We start from the raw sequence: 14,896 nt of genomic DNA on the forward strand, positions 1-14,896 counted from the left end.
ACTAGAGTTGGGATTAAAGGATGGTAGGAGTTTGTGCTGCGGTGGGCGTGCCCACAGATGCTAGAGGACAAGACTGGAAGGAGGTGGGGTTGATTCTCTAGGCAGTGGGGAGCACCTGTAGCTGCGTGCACAGGACAGGGCCGGGAAGCAAAGTATGAGAGCACAGGCTTGGGGAAGATCATCTTTTTTTTTGGTTTTTCGAGACAGGGTTTCTCTGTGGCTTTGGAGGCTGTCCTGGAACTCGCTTGGTAGTCCAGGCTGGTCTCGAACTCACAGAGATCCACCTGCCTCTGCCTCCCGAGTGCTGGGATTAAAGGCATGCACCACCAACGCCCAGCTAGGGGAAGATCATCTTAAAATGGGTTCCATTAGGTTGGATTGGAAAATGGGGTGAGGAGGGGAGACTTAAAAATCCATCATTTGCTCATCTGATAATGAGTCCATTATCAATAAATCTAATCATTTAATTCTTAGGAGAGCCTGGGCCTGCCACACCCATTTCAGTTTGAATTTCAAAGATCTTGTGTGACTTGACTAGGTCGTAGGATTAGTAAATGACAGAATGAGGTCTTGAACTCAGGCCACCCATCTTCAGATGCCACCTTGTTCATCATGTTTCTGATAATACAGGTGACACTTTAATGCAAGTTAGACTAAGGTAGAGATGACAAGGGTTGAGAGGGGAAACAAAGAACATTGGGTCAGAAAGATCCTAGATATATGATCATTAGTCAGAAACCATACTAAGATAGCTGTTATATGTTTGTCTGTCTAATTAGTCTTCATCATCTACCCACAAACTCTGTCTGTCTGTCTGTCTGTCTGTCTGTCTGTCTATCTATCTATCTATCTGTCTGTCATCTATGTATCTGTTTCTGATGCTGAGGATTGACTCAGGACCTTGTGCCTGCTAAGTGCATGATATATATCACTGAGCAACACCTTACTTTTAGAATATATTTTTCCTGAAGTAGACATGGCAAGCAGACACAGATATTGAATAGAAAGTGTAGATACTGGGCAGGTGAACAAAATGATCTTAGAGGTGGGGTGAGATTATTGTTTGGAAAGTCCAAGATAATTTCCTGAAAAACAGCTGGAAGAAAAAAAAAGAGTTTAGTAAAATGTCCTCGTAAGCCTGGATTTGGTGGCGTGCACCTTTAGTTTCAGCACTCAGGGGCAGAGGCAAGAGGATCTCTGTGGGCTTGAGGCCAGTCTGCTCTATATAATGAGTTCCAGGACTGCCAGGTCTATGTAGAGACCTAATCTCAAAATACCAAAACAGAAAAAAAAAAAAGCAAAATCTACTAGGCTGTATTCTTTTCCCTTTTCCCTTTCTCTTCCTTCCTTCCTTCCTTCCTTCCTTCCTTCCTTCCTTCCTTCCTTCCTCCCTCCCTCTCTCCCTCCCTCCCTCTCTTTCTCTTCCTCCTCCTCCGCCACCATCTTCTTTTTAAAAACCAAACAAAACCAAACAAAACAGGGTCTCCCTATGTAATCATGGCTGACCTGACATGAAACCTGCTATGTGGCCTCCAACTTGAAGAGATCCACCTGCCTCCACCTCCTGAGTGCTGAGATTAAAGGCATGTGCCACCATTATAAAATGACTAAATAAAAAGGCTCTTCCACACTGTGAAGGAACTCCAACTACAGAATACCTAGAGATGAACTTCACTGGAACTAGGGTTATCACATGAAGAAAATCAGAATAACTTGAGAACGGAACAGAGGTGAGTGGGTACTGCTCACTCCTAGCTGCTTTGGGGAGCTTTGAGACCACAATGCTACCAGCCCTTCCTACATGAATGAGTGAAATTAAGATAGCCTGAGCTCTGGGCTGGAGAGATGGCTCATTTGTTAAGGGTTAGGCTCACAACCCAAAATATAAGATAACCAAGAGCTCTAGAAAAAGTTGTTTTTGAATTTGACAAAATAATCTTACAGCTAATCTGAAGGAGATTAGAAAATGAGAAATGTCATAAAATTGTAAGGATAAAAATTAATATTTATCAGATATTAGTATGCTGTACAAAGGACATTAATTAAAACTCTCCTGTTAACAACAGCTCCACTCTGTCACTGGGACAGAATGGAAAGTTCAGAAATGGATTCAAATGTTTAAGGGACTTTTCTTTGGCACGATAAAGTGGCATTTCAATGGGATTGGGAATCTATGGATGATTTTATAGGTTTCACTGAGCAGGAAAATGGGCCAGTCATTGTACCATAAGCAGGGGTCTCAGCCTACGTAGTTATGTCAGGCTGTGGGGACCATGGTGATGCAAATAAGTAAATATTTTGTTCCTCCTGAGGTGGGGCACATCCTTCTTAGCATGCCACGATAACCAGGAGTCATAAAAAATAATAAATTTGTGCTGGTAATGATGGTACAGCAGGCAAAGGCTGCCAAGTCTGATGTCCTGAGTTCAATTCCTGGGACCACCATGGTAGAAGGAGAGAATGGAATTCCACAAATTGTCCTCTGACCTCTACATGTGTGTGCATGCACATGTATAAATGTAAAAAAATTAATAAACCTGACTATGTAGAATTAAGAACTTAAGTACATTAAACAAACAAACAACTAAGGATTATGTATGGATGGTGGACACCTTTAAGCCTAGCACTTGGAAGGCAGGAGGATTTCCATCAGTTTCAGGCTAGCCTGGACTGTATAGTAAGATTTTGTTAAAATAACAGCAGCAGCAGCAGCAACAACAACAATAAAATTTGAAGGTCATTGCCAGCTGCATAATGAGTTTGAGGCTAGCCTCCTGAAGAAGGGAGGGGTGGAAGTTGGGGAGAATGGCTTAGTGGTTAAGAGCACTTGATGTTCTTTCAGAGGGTGTGAGTTCAGCTCCCACAGCCCCTGTAATTGTACTCTAGGGATACAACACCCTCTTCTGGCCTCTCTCTCTCTCTCTCTCTCTCTCTCTCTCTCTCTCTCTCTCTCTCTCTCTCTCTCTCTCTCTCTGTCTCTGTCTCTCTCTCTCTCTCTCTCACACACACACACACATACACACACACCCTCTCTCTCTCTCTCTCTCTCTCTCACACACACACACACACACACACACTCAAATAAAAATAAAATTAATAGGGAGGCTGGAGAGATGGATCAGCAGTTAAGAGCACTGGCTGCTCTTCTAGAGGACCCGGGTTCAATTCCCAGCACCCACATGGCATCTCACAACTGTCTGTAACTCCAGTTCTAAGGAATCTAGAACCCTCACCCAGATATACATGCAGTCAAACACCAGTGTACATAAAATAAGTCTTTTAAAAAATAAAATAAAATTAATAAAGAGAAAAGTACAGAAAGGACAAACAATAGAAAATTTTAATTTTATCTACAAACTGTTGAGAAAAAGATAAATATTTCATCAGCAACATGGACAAAGGACATGGACAGGCAATTCAGAAAAATAAAGACAAATGAAAAGACCATAACTCTTTGTTCACTCGTGAGCTCAGCAGTGCCAGCACGAGCCACTGTTCTGTGCCTTGTGTTCATTTCTGAAGGCTGACAAGGCTCAGGCTGGCGAGAGTGTGCAGACAGGTGCTAGAGTGTGGCTTCTGTCCCAGGCAGTGGTGTAGGGCCAGGGGAGGCTGACTTCTTTTTGTTTTTGTTTTTTGTTTTTACGAGACAGGGTTTCTCTGTATTGTTTTGGAGGCTGTCGGTCCAGCCTGGCCTCGAACTTGCAGCCTGCCTCTGCCTCCCGAGTGCTGGGATTAAAGGCGTGTGCCACCACCGCTAGGCTGAGGCTGACTTTTTGACATTACAACATGATGTTGTCATCTCCGAAGTTCATAATTGAGAACTGTGAAATCCAATTTTTTTTAAGTTACAAAAACCAAAACAAAACTCGTGATGTTTAGAGAAAGTTTATGATTTTTGCCTGGGCCTTATAATAACTATTTGGGCAGCATGACTACACACCGGACATGCATGGTAGGCTTTCTAAAGGGCAGCATGGTAAAATTAGAACTGCTGTCTCCTTCTCTGCAGCAATCTCATTTGTCAGTGTTTAGTTTAAAGCTAACATGTACTAAAATGAGCAAAGAGATATGTATGAGGATGTTTATCCCAACATTGTTGATGAAAGGAAAATCTTGACAACATCCTACATGATCATCAGTGGGGACCCAGGAACGTGAAGATGATGCACAAATACAATGGAGTACTATGAAGTAATTAGAATAATTGTGTAAAGCTCTATTTATTGACATAGAAAGATGTCTATGACATATTGTTGAGCAGGAAAAGCAGGTGTCAGCGAGAACAGTATGTATAATACAACTCCTTAGCTATAAAATTATATACATGGCACTCCATGTGTATATATGCATAGAGATATGTCTGCAAGCCTGTTCACCAGAATGCTAGGAGTTATATCTGGGCGCTGGGATTTTTTACTTTCTTTTTCATACTTTTGAGCATTGGTTTGATTTGAGCTTTATAATGAAGATGAATCATGGTTTTCAACCTGGACACATGGTAAACTATTTTCACTTGGGGAGGAAGGTAAGTGTTAACTAGGAGGACCGAGCACGTGGATCAAGGCATGAGATGCAAGGCCTGAAGGATTGTGTGTGGGTGGCGAACCTAAGAGTGTCAAGTGTGGAGAGGAGAGGAGGCACCAGGGCATGTGGCGGCGGCGGTGGCTGGTAGGCGCCGTGGCTGCCTCCCACGGGCCTCTCTCCAAGGACAAAGCTGTGCTCTAGAACTGGGGGAGGAGGAAGGCATGGGTGGGAACAAGTGAGGGCCATGGTGACAAGATGGTAGAAGCAGGGGATGCAAGGTCCCAGAGTCACAGAGCACATGTCTTAAAGTCAGCCATATGTAATAACGCAAAGGTGGAGGTGGGGGAGGGACACAGGACTTGACACACAGGAGGCTGGGGTGACCTGGGAGAGTGTGATGGAGGGGTGGGCTGTCCGGCCACTGTCACATGCAGGAGGGGGGATTCCAGTTACAGGATTTTAGACTGGAAGGTAAGGGACGGAGCCCCAATTTAGGATGTCAGTGAGAGGCATATATGCCACCTGCCCCTTTGCTGAGTCCAGAAGAAGCCTCAAGTCTTTCTCTCTTTTTCAGTTTTCTGTCTGTCTGTCTGTCTGTCTGTCTGTCTGTCTGTCTGTCTGCCTGCCTGCCTGCCTGCCTGTCTGTCTGTCTTTGGTTTGTTGAGACAGGGTTTCTCGGTGTAGCCTTGACTGTCCTGGAACTCGCTCTGTAGACCAGGCTATCCTTGAACTCACAGAGATCCACCTGCCTCTGCCTCCAGAGTGCTGGGCCCAGCTCCAGTCTTTCAATGGTCAGTCCAGGGAAGAAGTAACGGTGGATGGGAGCTGCTGGGAGCTGGAACGGGCTTGCAGGATGACACAAAGGAAGGCATGGAAGAAGCGATGCCTGAGCTAGAGCAAAGAGGGCTGGTGGCGGCAGCTCTCCATCCGCGCAGATATGGACCATCAGGTAGGTCTCAAGAAATGTGCAGCCAGGAGCTCAGGATGAGTGGAGCTTCTGGGATGGGCTCAGGAGTACGAGCCGATGGGATTGGTGGAACGCACTTACATATTGGGTCACATCATGAAAAAGCCTGGCCACTGGTAACACACCAGTCAGTGCACAGACACTGGAGTGCCCACAGTGCCTCCCGGCTGAGTATCCAGGGCAAGCACATGAGGGACTGTTGTCTGCAACATCAAGCATATGGGGTCTGTTTGTGGGTTCTAGTGGCAGAGCACTGGCTCAGTCACGTTGACTTGCAAGGAGAAAGCTCTGTGATCGTGTTAATGACAGCATTTTGATTGTGTCAGTGGGAACACAGGGGGCCTGGGGAGAGGAGGTAGAAGTTATTCTGGACTTTCAGTAACCAGAGCTAGAGAAATGTATGAGCACAGGCAGAGCTCACCTTCAGGGAAGGAGCAGGCTGGCGAGAGGCCCATTTAGGAAAAGGAAAACACTTGGAGCTGCCTAAGCTCGGGGATTAGATGTCTTTTAATCTGCAGAAACACTTTCCTAAAAATGACTCCTATGAATATTAGTTTCTTGAGGTGCTCCCTGGAAAAGGGTTCCGTGTCCATGAAACATAGTGCTCATGGATTGGCACCTGTAAACACAGGCTCCAAGAAGTTCTTCAAGGAAGAAATTTGTTTAGCGTGGATTTTAGAATTCTCCTCCAAATTTATTTGCAGAAATCTTTGAATTTAACAGCATGTCTCTAGCAGGATTAATGGGCGAGAGAAGGTGCCATGACCTGGGTCTTCCAGGGGCCGTTTTGGGGTCAATGTGGGGACATGGTGAAGAGGCAGATTCTGGGTCCGTTCTCAGAAGGGTTCTGTGCCTGCTGCAAAAGTTTGTTTTTTTCCCTGTGGAAGAAGCAGTAAAGGAACCCAGCTCCTTCGGCAAAGCTCAGCCGAAGCTAAGGGAATCAAGCTCTGGGTGTGTGTTAGCACAGGCCTCTGGGGTCCTGTGGGCCATAGGAGGGACCTTTCTGGTTTCTCAGAAGGGGTACTGCTCCCTCAGATCCTGCAGCCTCGCATCTTGGCTTGTGTTGTTATGTGTTATGTGTTTTACCCAAGAGTCCCCAGATGCCGTAACTGAGCATGGTTATGTCCTCATCCAGCCCCAAATACACCAAACTCCACATTGCAGGAGCAGTGGTTGGTGATGCCCACAATCCTAATTGCTTTTTTGTACTCAGAGAAAGTCCCCTCTCTGGCTCCGATTTCCCCATTCATTCAGGTAATGACTGGCAGGAGCCAGCTGTGCAAGACAGGCGGGTGAGCAGTGTGTTTGCAATGTCACCCACAGGTGCCACCGAGATGGCTCTCCTGAACAAGGGCATTTTCTCTGCTAGCCTTTGGGAGTGGGAGTCTGGGGGTAGGAGGCTCGCTCCGATCCCCGTGGGTCTACACTGAGCTTCCTGGCTGAAATGGATGCCCTTGCCCCCAGGGGACTTGACCAGCACCCTTCAGAGCATCTGTGAAGGCTGAGATCTGGTGCAGGAGTGGGGATGGGATGGGTGGAAGTAGCAACTCCTTTCAAATGGCTTGAGGAGTATTGTCTGAGTCCTACTCTGGGCTGGAACCCCACAGGCAGCCATGGAGGCACAGAGGCTGGGGACCAGGGACCTTTCAGAGCTGGAATGTGCAGAGGACAGGGAAACTGCCTCTGTCTTGACTGGGGGCGAGGAAAGACATCTCAAAATAAGAGACAGTGTCACTCTTCCTTGGAAATGACTATGAACTTGGAGAAAGACAAGTTCTTGACAGTTGGAATAAAACCTTGTGTAGAAGCAGGCAAGCCTCCTGTGGGTTTCCAGGTCCCCAAGTGACACCTGGTCTATCTCCTTGCCTTCTTGCTTTTCAAAGACTTTGGAGACTCTTTGAGGTTTCTTTAAGGCAGTCCATAGCCTGGTACTGTCAGCAGAGGCTGGCTGGGATGTTGAACTACCAGGGTCCTTGGTGGTGGCCAGGAGAGGTGTCCTAGAATAGGCAAGCTGGGGCCTCTCTTCACATTAGGCTTCCTGTGGGTGGCTTGTGCCACTTTCAACTTTGCTTCCTGGTTCTTTCCCAGGAGCCAGCTCCATTCCTCAGCCCCGAGTGGCGCTCCTTGGGCCGGAAACAATGTGCGTTCTCCACGGCTGGGAGTGGAAGTCAGCAGTTTGGCACCGTCTGGCTGGCAGCCTCTACCAGCTTCCTTTGGCACTTTATTGGCAAAGGCGGTGACATTTCTTTCAGTTGGGTGGGTGGAGCTGTTATGCAAACTCCCGCTCTCCTCATTCGCCAGATGAATATTCATGACTCAGGCAATCTGTACCAGCCAGACTTTCCTGAGGGCGGCAGCTTTTCTTCTCTTCCTCTCTCTTTCTTTCTCCTTCTCTCCTTCCCAGCTCTTTGGAAAGCTGAAGTGTGGCTATATTTAATTTACAAATACAGAGCTATTTAGCTTGCCGGTGAGACACAGGCTTTGGAGAAGAGGTGCTGGGGAATGGGGACAGTGGTAGAGGCTCTGGGTCCTGACCCTGTGTCTCTGGGCCCCAGTGTCTACTGCCTGGATCTCAGAGCCCAGGAAGCCACAGGGGTTGGGGTCCTTTGAGCTGAAAATCCTGTGTCCCTGTGCTTGGAGAAACAGCAGGTCACATCACTTTAGGGCCTATAGCCTCTGAGGTTGACATGGAAATCACAAGGCAATGATGCTTGGGCCAGGCACAGTAGCTGTCACAGCTCCTCTCACTTCCATCCCTGCCCGCCCCCCCCTTCTACTCTAGGCTTGAGGTCAAAGCACTGAGAACATGGGACATTCTCTAGTCATTGGCTAGTCCTATTTGGGGTCCTATTCCTGAGGAATACACTGATTCCTCTCTAAGGACAGCTTTACTAGATACAGTGGTACATGCCTGTAATGCCAGCGTGTGGGAGATGGAGGCAGGAGGAGCAGGTGTTCAAGGTCATCCTGAGCTATATAGTGAGTTTAGGATCATCCTGGCTACATGAGATCTTGAGACCCTGTCTCAAAACAAACAAACAAACAAAACAAAACCTAGAAAGAAAACACCACCACCAAAAAGGATTAGTTCCCTGGTTTCCTTTGTCTCTTCCCTAAAGAGGCACCAGACACCCTGGCAGAGGGGTCAGAATCTCCAGAAATTTGGTCTTAGCAAGGATGTGCGTGCACAAGTATGTCTTGTGTGTAAATATTTACGCACAGCTTAAGGAAGTCTGTATGCCTACATCTATGTTCAAGTGTTTGCGTGTGTGTCTGTATGTGTAAGGGCGTGAATGTGTGTGTTGAGGAAAGCCTGGGAATGTTTGCATGTGTGAATGTGCCTCTCCAGTTGAGTCGCGTGTACCTCTGTGGGTCTGGAGGAGTGAAGTGTGTGGGTCCTCTTGGGGGGCTGAGGTGTGTGTGTGTGTGTGTGTGTAAGTGGATTAGACTGTAGGTGTCAAAGTAAGAATCCAGGAGAGAGGCAGAGGTAGAAGGATGGGGAGAACCAAATAGGGTCTGGGGCATGCTTTCTGACCTCTGTCTTCTGCTGAACCTTTTCCTCTTTGGGGATGGAGAGAGGAGGAGGACACCCCCCCCCCCGTAAGTGATGCAAATTCTATCCAAGGATGTGAACAGAAGGTTTTCCAGCACAGAGCGTCCTGAAATCACTTTACATTCCCCCTCCTTTCATCTAATCAGAAGAGCAGTATTAGGCTCACCCATCCTCACTGCTGCCCACCACTCAACTCAGCCTCGGGGGTAGGGTAGGAAGGAGGGAGGCTATCCTGTTTGACCTTTGAGAGCACCTTTCAGCTTGTAGCCAAGGAGCTGTCTTCTGGATCTCCTCTTCCCATGAGGGCTGTGCCTTAGTGGCAAGAGCCAGCTGCCTCCCAGCCTGCCAGCAACTGCCAGCCTCTTCCAGAACCCACATCTAGGCCCAGTCTCATTTACAAATATGCAGATTTGCCTCTTTTCTGGTATGCAAATGGAGACATGACAAATAACTAATTAGGGTCAAAAGAAGCACTTGAACCAATTAGTGGAAGGATGGGTCCCTTTTAGCTGGGAGGAGCCTGCTGTCTTCATCACCTGACTCCGAGACACTCAGGATGTCCCTATCTGGGTGGTGGTCATGGTGGGGTGATGACAGTGAATGCCGTGTCCCTCACCCTCTATTTCTGTGTCATGAGAGTGGGGAAGACTTGGATGGAAACAGGATTGAAGACTGTATCACAGTTTCTCCGTTGATGGCACCCCTTCACCACTCTGGACAATTATGAGTGGCTACTTATAGTGTATTGAGAAGGCTTCTGAGGTTAAGAGATGGGGATGGATTAGTGATGTCTGCAGTGGGCAAGTCTTTGGACTCTGGCCGGTTACAGGCTACATATTTATTGACCATGAAAGATACACTTGGAGCGAGAGGCTGTCTACTGCCTTGATTGAGTTATTTGGCCTTGAGCACAGCTTCATGTAAAGCTGGTACATGAGAGCTGCTGCAATAAGGAGACAGAGGATGGTTAGGCAAAGGCTCTTTGTCATCTGGGAGGGGATGTGTCAATTTAGCATGTCATTGGGGGCAACCACATTGTCCCATTTCCAAGGTGAGTGACTTGAACAGGCAGCAGCAGAGGTCTCTCAGGAGGGCCTGTGAGCTGCTGGGTCTGTTCTGTCTGTTGCTATAGGATCTTGGCTTCCCTGAGCCGCCCCCATGTTGGTGCACCAAGCGGGCCACAACAAGCCCGCTGGCTTGGCTCCACTGCTGGGTGTGAAATTTGGTTGAATTGGCAACTCTGAGAATGGGGCAATTGCCATTCTGCAGCCTGGGGCCTGGGGCAGGGCCAGTGGGCAGATGTAGGGCTGGTGGGCGGCTAAGTACTAGGGAGATAGTCAAAGCTAGCAAGAGTGAGCCAAGAGGTGACCTGGCTTGAGGTGAGTGTCTTCTCTTCAGGGATGGTGAAAGCCAGACCACGCTTCAGAAAAGAGCCCAGCAATGTGTTACAGGCAGTGTCGGGATGTGCCAGTGCCTCTGAGCGTGTGCTGTGAACATGTATGTCAGAGGACATGTCTGGGTGGGGGTGCTCTCACACAGGTGTGTGTTCGTATCATTTCAGGAATACATGTGATATACATGCCTATGTTGAGGTGTGCGAGAGGGTGAGCCCACATGTCTGTTTTGTTTGTCTTTGCTGTGCTGGGGACAGGACCCAGGGCCTTGTGCAAGCTAAGGAATCCTTCTTCCTCTGAGCTCCACTTTTAGCCTCATATGTCCAAGTGTAAAAGACTCACGTGAGGGTCTCTGGTATGTGTGTGGACAGACGTCTAGGCTTCTTCCTGTGTTTGTGAGTGCGATTTCTCCAGGCACCCTGCCTGTGGAAGAGTGTCTGTAGCACAAGCACGGATACCTGTCAGCATCTGCGGACGTAGCCCTTGTGTTGGCATACATCTGTGCCTGTGTTACTGCACATCAGTGTCAGAGCCCTCTCTCCTGCACACATCTGTAAGACTGGCCATGCTTGTGTGTGTGCCAGTGCGCCCTTGTTCCCAGGCTTATATGTGGGTACATCTTTTGTGTGTGAATGCTGGATGGGTTCTTTCCCGTGTTCTCATCCTTGCCTTGAGCTGAGGCCTCCTGGGCCCCCATGATCTTTGCTATGCTGAGAAGGGCTTGGGACTCTTGGAGTAGGACCTGCCAGCCCTTTGGTGCTTATTCATCCCCCCTCTTTCCTGATCTCATTCCATGTTCTTTATCTGTTCCTTCTTCCATGACCCCTGCCCCATTTTCTTCCTTTTTTCCTTCCCTTCTCTAAACTCTTGAAGAGACTGGGCCTTGGGCTGCCATGCAGGCCACTGTTGAAGTTTCACTCCCATGTACTGTCTCCAGGGCCACACAGGCTTCTGGGATATTAAATTAAAGTCACTGTCTTCCTCACTGTATTTATTATTTCCCGCCTGTCCTGTCCTTTTCTTTGCAACCATTTTTTAAAGTATGTGTATATGTGTGTGTGTTTGTGGGCAGGTATATTCATAAGTATGGGCGCCTATAGAGTCTAGTAGAGGTTATGGAGGCCCCTAGGCCTGCATTATAGGTAGTTGTGAGCTGCTCAGCGTGGGTGCTAGGAGCTGAACTGGGGTCCTCTGGAAGAGCAGTAAGTGCTTTTAACCACCGAGATATCTCTTCACCTCCCCCACCCTTTTAATTTGAGACAGGGTCTTACTATTCAGCTTAGACTAGCCTGGAACTCATGATCTCCCTGCCTGAGTCTTACAAGTGCTGGGATGTGCCGCCATGCTCAGCTGTAGCTGTATTTAATAATCACCTCAGCTGGTGACTGAGGCGAAGAGGCTCTGACTTGCCCTCCTTCTCTGGGGTGTGGTCCCAGCCAACCTTCCCAGGGTGCTGGTGGAAGGTGGCCCTGCTGGCAGATAGACTGACTGAGACTTGTCGGTATCCTTACCACAGCTCCACTGCTGGCCCTCTTATCCATGGCACATTCTGCCATCATCTCTGGGCCTTTTCTGGGATGGGATTGTATTCTTCCTGGTGGGGATCAAAAGCCAGGTGCTCCTAGTGGGATTTCCAGGCTGGCTGTGAATGTGTTGTCATTTTTAATATTAAAAAGTATAAGCTTTATTTTAATATCTTGTGTTTGGGTGTTTTGCTTGCATGTATACCTTGTACCATGTGCCTGTGAAGGCCAGAAGAGGATGTTGGATCCCCTAGAACTGTGGTTACAGATGGTTGTGAGCTGCCATGTGGGTGCTGGGAATCAAACCCAGGTCCTCTAAAGAGCAGCCAGGGTTCTTAACCACTGAGCCGTCTCTCCAGTTGCCTTCCAAATGATTTTTGCTAATCTTTGAGGGCCTGGGTCAGAGCAACCTTGCCTGCCCCACAGTTCCCTGGCTGGAAGATGGTTTGGTAAAAAATGAGGCACCTCACACTTTTCAGATGCCCTTGGATCTTCCTTCTCCTCGCCATCCTCTCCCTTTGTTTGCGATTTTATTTATGTTTATTATTTTTGAGATAGGGTGTCACTATGTATTGGCTGGCCTGAAACTCACTATGTAGACCAGGCTGGCCTTGAACTCATGGAGGTCCTCTTGCCTCTGTCTCTCAAGTGCTGGAAATAAAGGTATGGGCTACCATGCCTGGCCATTTGCTAGTAACTTTAATAGGAGTCAAAAGAAAAATATTGATTGAAAGTTGGATATTAAAAGTTAAAGAAAAATATTTAACATTGATGAACACTATCTGGAGGGCTGGAGAGGTGTGCATAGCAATGCACACCTTTAATCCCAGCACTCAGGAGGCAGAGGCAGATGGGTCTCTGTGAGTTCGAGGCCAGCCTGGTCTACAGAGTGAGTTCCAGGACAGTCAGGCATGTTATACAAAGAAACCTTGTCGTGACTGAGAGAGAGAGAGAGAGAGAGAGAGAGAGAGAGAGAGAGAGAGAGAGAGAGAGAGAGAGAGAGAGAGAGAGCACGCACATTTTCTGCTCTTGCAGAGGACTTGATTCCTGTTGTACTCTCCTAGTTCTCTGCCCCATTCTTGGCCGAGGTGATTCTTCCTGAAGACTCCCACTCAGCCAGGCCTGTCCACAGGAGAAAGAATCCAGACCTGGAATGAATTCAGACGGAGGTAGGGAGTCAGCCAGGCACAGGGGCTGGCAGCTGACTGAAGAGCTCCTGGGGAAGCTCCTGGGGCAGTAGGCATGGCTGCTGTTTGTGCTCTACCTGGAAAAGACTTCCTGAAGCAGATCTGGGGCTGCCCTGTGTTTGCTGTCTCTCCACTGCTTAGAGCAGTGCCATTCAGAGAGGCACCTCTGTGTGAGCCGTCAGTACCTGGACTTGGGGTGGGGTCTAGCCATTTCAGGGCAAAGAAGCAGTGTGGTACAGTTGGGGCCTCAGAACAGTTCTTGGAGGAACCCGGGAAAGATGGTCTTGCCCATCTCCACTTTCCAAGTTATTTGTTCCAAGGGGAGCAAGGATGCTTTACAACTGGAGTTACTTATACTGATCTAAAACCCAACCTGTTTGTGGCTAAGCATAGTTTGGGGTTCTAGAACAAGCTTAATTATTGCTATTTATTATAGTTATTGTGTGGACTCCTCCCTCCCTTCTTTCCTTCCTTCCTTCCTTCCTTCCTTCCTTCCTTCCTTCCTCCCTCCCTCCCTCCCTCCCTCCCTCCCTCCCTCCCTCCCTCCCTCCCTCCCTTCCTTCCTTCCTTCCATCCTTTCTTTCTTCCTTTCTTTCTTTTCTTCCTAAGCAGTCTGGTAAACCCTATGGATCCTTCTCAAACAGTTCCTTTTTTTTGAATGGGGGTTGGTGGTGTGGTGGTAGGGTTTCATGTAGTCCAGGCTGGACTCACACTCCCTATAGCAGAGGCTCACTCTGAACTTCCCCACCCTATTCTCCAAGCATGCAGAGGAAGATCGCAGCGCTGCTACCCCACCTTTGCAGATTGGAGTGTTTGTCTACACAAGGAGTCAAACTGGCCATGTGAACCAGAGGCCCCTGTTTAGAACTTCATTTCAGCACAATGAGTTGCCTTTGGAGTGCTGTGTCTTGTTTTATGTATCTAAAAGTACTGTTTGAGGGCAGGGGATGTGGTTCAGAGGTTAAGAGCGCTGGCTGCTCTTGGAGAGGACCTAGGTTTGGTTCCCAGTACCCTCAGTGTGTTGACAACCATCTGTAACTCCAGATCCAGGGGATTAGACATACTTTTCTAGCCTCTGCAGGCACCAAGCGTGCCCATGGTACACATATACACATTCAGGCAAAGCACTCATACACAGAAAATAAAAGTGCATACATCATAAGAACACTGTTTGAAGCCAGGTGTGGTGACACACACCTATAATCATAGCATCCAGAAACTTAGGCAGGAGGATGACAAGTTTGGAGCCAGCCTGGGCTACATAAGCAAAATTCTTTCTCAAAAAAAAAAAAAGATAAATGGGAGCTGAGGATGTGTCCCTGTTAGTAGATCACTTGCCTAGCTCACATGAAGCCCTGGGTTTGGTTCCCAGTGCTGTATAAACTGGGTGGGTGGGGCAGACTTGTAATGGCAGCACTCAGGAGGTAGAGCTAGGAGCCCTTGGGGGACACCCCAAGAGGGTGAGAGTTGCATTGTTGGGGAGGGAGAAAGCTTGGCTGCTGTGCAGGAGGGGAGTTGTAAATTCATCTCTCAGGACTCTGGGGTCAGGATTGTAGGGAGATGCTTCTGCCTGGGTGGTCAAGGACTTCCCAGGGCTTCTTGGAAAGTGATCTGAGAGGTACCCAGGGTTACGGGATCTTTCTCCATCAGCCAGCCCTGAGCCACCCAAGCCACTCTGGGAATCTGAAAATGGTCCCTTGCTACTGAAGCCAGTGAGCTTCAGGCTGAGACAACATGATGACTTTCCG

This window comes from Mesocricetus auratus, unplaced genomic scaffold (genome assembly GCF_017639785.1).
Source record: "Mesocricetus auratus isolate SY011 unplaced genomic scaffold, BCM_Maur_2.0 Super-Scaffold_100014, whole genome shotgun sequence".
Lineage (NCBI taxonomy): Eukaryota > Metazoa > Chordata > Mammalia > Rodentia > Cricetidae > Mesocricetus > Mesocricetus auratus.